We start from the raw sequence: 7,500 nt of genomic DNA on the forward strand, positions 1-7,500 counted from the left end.
AGCTCCACTTGCCATATTTAGATTTTGTGCATTCATTTAAAAAAAAACAAATCTGCATTTCCATATTTGTTTCTTGCATAAGAAAATTCAAAAAAAAATAAGTGTTAGTTTTTCTTTCCATATTTTCTTTTCACTTGTGTTAATTGTCATTCCATATTGATTCATTTCGTTTTTGCATTGAGAAAACCGAAAGAAAAATTATTTTAGCATAGTTTATTTCATTTCGGTTCATAATTGCAATTTTTCGGTTTAATTTTAATTAGCTTGCATTTTTGGTTCTTATTTTGATTCGACCAGGATTTTGTTGGGATAAGTTTGAAGTAGCTTGGAGAGCAAGCTATTTATTTCCTACCGAGTTATGGAATAGGAAATTATCTATTTATATGATTCCTATTGAGTTTAGGAAATTGTGAGTTATATATAAGGAGTTGCAAAGCATGTTGCATCCCTTAAGGGTTTCATGATTGTGTGAGAGATAGCTTAAGGTTTTGAGAGGATTTTCCTTAAGATTAATAAGAGAGCAAATTCTTATTATTGTGATTCTTAAGACTACAATCGTGAAACTCACAAACTATATTTGGTATCAGAGCATTCAAGGTTTTTGTGCGATCGTTTGACAATGGGAGATATTGTCGTGGCAAGGAAGGAAGGAGGAGGACCCTCCAAGATAACATGTCCGATGCTTACGGCAACGAACTACACCGTTTGGGCAATTAGAATCAAGGTGCTGCTTAAAGTTCACAAAGTATGGGAAACAGTGGAGAATGAATCTGATGATAGTGAGAAGAACAATATGGCCACAGCCCTAATATTTCAGTCTATACCCGAAGCACTCATACTACAAGTAGGAGAATTGGAGACTGCGAAGAAAGTTTGGGATGCAATTAAATCTCGATACATGGGGGCAGATCGTGTTCGTGAAGCAAGATTACAGACATTAATGGCTGAGTTCGAAAGATTGAAGATGAAAGATAACGACACCATCGATGACTTTGTCGGAAAGCTATCCGAAATCGCAGCCAAGTCAACCGCTCTAGGTGAAAATATTGAGGAGACAAAGCTGGTGAAGAAATTCTTGTCAAGTCTCCCGCGGAAGAAGTTTATACACATTGTTGCATCGTTGGAACAAGTTCTTGATCTAAAGAATACGAGTTTCGAGGATATCATCGGGAGATTAAAAGCTTATGAAGAACGAGTGAAAGAGGAGGAAGAAGCAGAGCCAGAAACGCAGAACAAGCTTATGTATGCGAATATGGACTCGCAGCAATCCTCTTCCAACCGTGACAACAACAGCTAGTATAGAGGTCGTGGACGTGGAGGACGTTACTACAACCGAGGCAGAGGGCGAGGTCGATATTACAATGATAGGAACTATGAAAACTTCGACCTCTCAAAAATCACTTGCTTCCGCTGTGATAAAAACGGACATTATGCATCCACATGTCCTGACCGACTTCTAAAGCTACAAGAGATTACCGAGACAAATAACAACAACAACAATACTAACACACAGGAAGCTGAAGAATTGATGGTGCACGAAGTTGTTTATCTCAACGAAAAGAATATCAAGCCTCAAGATCTTGAATCAAACTCAGAGCAGGACAATGTGTGGTACTTAGATAACGGGGCAAGTAATCACATGACCGGAAATCGAAACTACTTCAAAGGAATTGATGAAACTATTACTGGGAAAGTGAGATTTGGCGATGACTCCCGTATCGACATAAAGGGAAAAGGCTCGATATTATTTTACAGCAAAGATGGAGGAAAGAAAATCCTAAGCGATGTCTACTATATACCAGATTTGAAGAGTAACATAATTAGCTTGGGACAAGCTACCGAGTCTGGTTGTGATGTAAGGATGAAAGATGATTTGCTCACGCTGAGGGACAAGGATGACAAGTTGATAGTGAAGGCAAAGAGATCAAGAAATCGACTGTATAAGGTTCTAATGGACATAGTCAGCGAGAGATGCTTACAACTTACTGCAACAAGTGATTCTGCAAAGTGGCATGCGAGATTGGGGCACATAGGAAGAGAATCAATGCGCTTAATGATCAATAAGGACCTTGTTACAGGAATCCCCAAGATTAAAGTTGAGAAAGACACTTGCTCATCGTGTTTGCTTGGGAAACAAGCGAGGCTTCCATTCCCACACGCTACTATTTTCCGAGCAAAGAGAGCTCTTGAACTCATCCATGGAGACTTATGTGGGCCGATCACACCCGTCACGCCTTCAAAGAAGAGGTATATATTCGTACTCATAGACGACTATTCTCGCTACATGTGGTCGATACTTCTAAAGGAGAAAGGAGAAGCGTTTGAGAAGTTTAAAAAGTTTAAAGCCATCGTCGAGCAAGAAACAAAAGAAACTATTGGTACGTTCAGAAGCGACAGAGGCGGAGAGTTTACATCAAACGAATTCTCAAGCTACTGTGAATCAAATGGCATTGCAAGACAACTTACAGCTCCCTACTCGCCCCAACAGAACGGGGTGGTAGAAAGACGCAACAGAACTCTTTTAGGCATGACGAGAAGTATCTTGAAGCATATGGATCTACCCAACTACATATGGGGTGAAGCAATAAGACACGCCACATATATCATCAATCGAGTAGCCACTCGTGTACTTGTACTACAGACGCCGTACGAGGCATACAAAGGAAGAAAACCGAACATCGAGCATGTTCGTATATTTGGATGCATCGCTCATACAAAGGTCGATACTCCTCACCTTCGGAAACTAGATGATAGATCACGGATGTTGGTACACCTCGGCACGGAATCTGGATCAAAAGCTTACCGGCTACTAGACCCAATAAATAGAAAGGTAGCAGTCAGCAGAGATGTAATATTTGATGAAAATAAGAGATGGGATTGGAAGAGCTGTGATAAAGAAGATACAGGAACGTTCAGCATTGAGATTGGAGAATATGGAAATCATGGCGTCGACGAGGGAGAAGTTGATATTAAGCAAGAAGACGAGGAAGAAGATACAACAGCGCCTGATCACGACCTTGAGAACCAAGAAGAAGAGGAGAGCGTAGCTGAGAACGTAGATTTGAGAAGGTCTCAAAGAGAGACAAGAAAGCCTAGCTATCTTGATGACTATATCTTACTCGCAGAGGTCGAAGGAGAGCGCCTGTTGCTGAGTATAAATGATGAACCGTGGGATTTCGGAGAAGCTAAAGAGAAGAAAGTTTGGAGAGACGCCTGTGACGATGAGATAAAATCTATAGTTAAGAACAAGACTTGGGATCTAGTTGAGTTACCTGCAGGAGCTAAAGCAATCGGCTTAAAATGGATTTTTAAAGTCAAACGCAACTCCGACGGAAGCATAAACAAATACAAAGCCAGACTAGTAGCAAAGGGTTACATTCAGCGTCATGGAATTGACTTTGATGAAGTCTTCGCGCCTGTAGCACGCATTGAAACGGTTCGATTCATACTATCCTTGGCAGCGTCAAGAGGCTGGGAAGTACATCATCTAGACGTCAAGACTGCGTTCCTCCATGGTGACTTGAAAGAAGAGGTATATGTGTCTCAACCTGAGGGATTTGTAGCAAAAGGAGAGGAGAGCAAAGTATACAAACTGAATAAAGCACTTTATGGGTTGCGTCAAGCTCCAAGGGCATGGAACGAGAAGTTAAACAAAGTGCTAGGAGAGTTGAAATTCGTTAAATGCGACAAGGAGCCTGCACTGTATCGACGTCAGGAGCAAAACCGAGATGTTCTTCTTGTAGCCGTGTACGTTGATGACCTTCTTGTGACCGGAACAAACCGAGAGATGATTGACGGCTTCAAGAGAGGAATGTCTGCACGTTTTGAGATGAGTGATTTAGGTAAACTTACGTATTACCTAGGTATTGAAGTTGATCAACATGGTGAAGGGATAACATTGAAGCAAGAAAGATATGCTAAAAGGATATTAGAGGAAACAAAGATGCAAGACTGCAATATGGTTCATGTACCAATGGATCCGAGTTTGAAATTCTCGAAAGCTCAAGGAGAGAAAGGCGTAGATGAGAGGGAATACCGAAGAGTTATTGGGTGTCTTAGATACCTTCTTCACACTCGACCCGACCTCTCCTATTCGGTTGGAGTGATGAGCAGGTACATGGCTGAACCAAAAACGTCGCATGCTGCAGCTATGAAACAAGTGTTACGATATTTAAAGGGAACTCTTTCGTGTGGACTCGTGTTTCGGAAGGGAACTAATTCCAAACTCGTCGGTTACAGTGATGCAAGTCACAATGTTGATGAAGATGATGGGAGAAGCACAACTGGACATATTTTCTATTTCAGAGATTCACCTATTACTTGGTGTTCTCAGAAACAGGAAACTGTGGCGCTATCATCTTGTGAAGCAGAGTTCATGGCAGCAACGGAGGCAGCCAAGCAAGCTATTTGGTTACAAGAACTTCTTGGTGAGATAGTTGGAGAAACGAGTGAGAGGGTGATGATTCGCATTGACAACAAGTCGGCTATAGCTCTCACAAAGAATCCAGTGTTTCATGGGCGAAGCAAGCATATTCATAGACGATATCACTTCATACGAGAGTGTATTGATAGAGGATTGATCGACGTTCAACATGTAGCAGGGAGCGAGCAAAAGGCCGACATTCTAACAAAGGCTCTTGCAAGGATTCGTTTTTCAGAGATGAGAAGTTTGATTGGCATTGAAGAGTTATCAAGAAATGAGTTCAAGCTTAAGGGGGAGAATGTTGGGATAAGCTTGAAGTAGCTTGGAGAGCAAGCTATTTATTTCCTACCGAGTTATGGAATAGGAAATTATCTATTTATCTGATTCCTATTGAGTTTAGGAAATTGTGAGTTATATATAAGGAGTTGCAAAGCATGTTGCATCCCTTAAGGGTTTCATGATTGTGTGAGAGATAGCTTAAGGTTTTGAGAGGATTTTCCTTAAGATTAATAAGAGAGCAAATTCTTATTATTGTGATTCTTAAGACTACAATCGTGAAACTCACAAACTATAGATTTTTCCATACCTTCACTTGATCTTTGAGAGTGTTTTCAGGAAGCCATGGTAGGAAAAACACACGGCCAAAGTCAGATGGCCAAACAGAACCAACAGTTGACAGCTTTGCAAGAGATCAATGATTGGACTGCTCAGTTGAGGAAAAGAAACAAGGCACGAGCCCAACGTCCACAGCAAGGAGAAAGGAGATTTGGAGATGCACCAGAGGCTGTCTATGTCGAGCCCAAGCCACCAGATCCTTCAAGGATCAATCAACATCCAACTTCTCAAACCCATACTCATCATGTTGCTAATTCTCGGTTTGATCATAAATCTTTTGCTGATAAAATTGAACTCTTTACATTTTCAGGAGGAAGAAGCTACCTATTTTGGGAGAGGAACCTTGATGAATGGTTTCACTACAACAACATTCTGAAAGAAGAGAGACTATCTTATGCCATTGATCAACTAAGAGGTAATGCCTTTAAATGGTGGGTACAAGAAGAAGATGATAGATGGTTTTACAAGGAGCCAGCTATCAAAACGTGGAGAGATCTTAAGAAAGTCATGAGGGATGAATTTTCACCAGAACTCACAAGTTCTAAGATCCGAAAGATATACCCAAGGAGGTATCTAACTCATGTTTCCAAAGAAACGCCAGAACCTGTTATTGTCCAAGTAAAGGCTAAGGTAAGTCCTATACTTGATAAATTAGTTAATGAATCATGTACCACTTGTATGAGTCACTTGTCTTTGTCCAAGAATGTTAAGACAGGTCCTGAGGTCCAAAAAGAGACGAACTCAACATCCTTGTTGAGATCAAAAGTTGTCCATGATTTAAGTCCAAGAGACAAGGAGATTTTAAACACAAATAAAGAAGAACCAACAAGCCAAGGTAAGTCTTCTAACTCTGAAAATTTAAAAGATCAGACATGTTATAGATGTCATAAAAGAGGACACTTTGCTGTAGTTTGTCCAAGTAAACAAGCATTGATAGAATCATCACTAGAAAAGAAAACTGATTTATCTATGAAGAGTGATAGTTTTATTCAATCTGATTTATTAGCTCAAAATTCTTGTATAATGCACTTGTCTTTGTCAAAGGGTGATGTAACAGGAACTAAGGAGCATGAATTCAAAGGAGAGGAGCCACCAGGCGCCACACCTGTGATGGACCATAAGATGGTTCAAGACACAATGCAGTCCATGTTGTTTAAAGAAGCAAAACCGATCCTAAAAGTATCCCACCAAGGTAAGTGTCTAACACCAACTTTGGATACTAGTACTGACGTGTGTGTTCTTGGTGCAGGGAGAATAAATGATAGCTATAAGCTTATTGAAGTCCCAAAGAAAGAACCAGACCATAAGCTCAGCCATGAATTCACTCCCAAGTGGAAACCGAAATCTGAACAATCTATTGTTCAAGTTCCAAAACCTATGGTAAGATTCATTTTAGATCAGCATGTTCTTAATATTTCCATGACAGATATAATGCACTTGCTTTTTGTCCAGAGTGTTGAGATTATTTCAGGTTGCCAAGAAGAAAGCTTCAAAGAAATCCCACCGGATAATCTTATGTTGCTAGGAGAATCAACTCCAAGGAAGATCAGAAACGTGGCCACCCAAACTTTAAAGGACCATCCACTCCAGAAGATATGTAATGGCCATGACCATAGCAGAGGCGTGATCCTTTCACATCTTCTCAAAGAAGAGCCACCAGATGCACCATGCATCACCAAACCGAAATTATACCAAGGTAAGGTTCTAAACTCTCAAAAGAGAATGAAATCTGACTTGCTCTATCTTGATGCAGGTTATATAGTTTCGAGGTCGAAACCTTGTCAAGAGGGAGGGGATGTTGTTGTCACGAAATCCATGGTTCAACCAGAGTCTCACCAAACCGTCCAAACCGGCCATCTAGGAGGTACCAGCGACCGAGGTTCAGTCCAAGGCGTATATCTCTACAACCAGAAGGACTTTCAACATGAAACCAATTGTATTGGATTTGATACTCAAGAAGGAGTCCAGCCCAATTGGAATCGAGCCAAAATATTCATGGAGCAAGAAGTTATAAATTTTACAAGTCAGAAGTTTCCCAGCCCGTCCATCTGCGAGTACCCGACTTTAGAAGGCGATTCCAGCCCAAGGAAGGAGCGGCCTGAAGAAAAGCCCATCATTGGAGTCAAGAGAAGTTTCTCAGCTTTCCAGAAAGCCCAATATCAGGAGAAATGGCCACGGAATTATGAAGTTATGATCCAATCTCCAAAACCGGCCAAACCAGTTCTACACTTGCCTCAATTGGAAGCTAGCCGGTTCATTCAGCTTCAAACCAGACATTGGCGACCAGGAGATCATTTCAACCAATCATGAGACATCATACACGGCCAAGAGGAGTTATACAAGTCCATACCATGCACCAGCAGCCATTGGATCAGGAGGATCCTCATTTACTCAAACCTGCCTTATTTGGAGCAAACCGACATTAATGTCCAACAGCTCTTTCCTCTTCAGTTTAGGCACGA

This window comes from Brassica napus, unplaced genomic scaffold (genome assembly GCF_020379485.1).
Source record: "Brassica napus cultivar Da-Ae unplaced genomic scaffold, Da-Ae ScsIHWf_1297;HRSCAF=1851, whole genome shotgun sequence".
In the NCBI taxonomy this organism is placed as follows: domain Eukaryota; kingdom Viridiplantae; phylum Streptophyta; class Magnoliopsida; order Brassicales; family Brassicaceae; genus Brassica; species Brassica napus.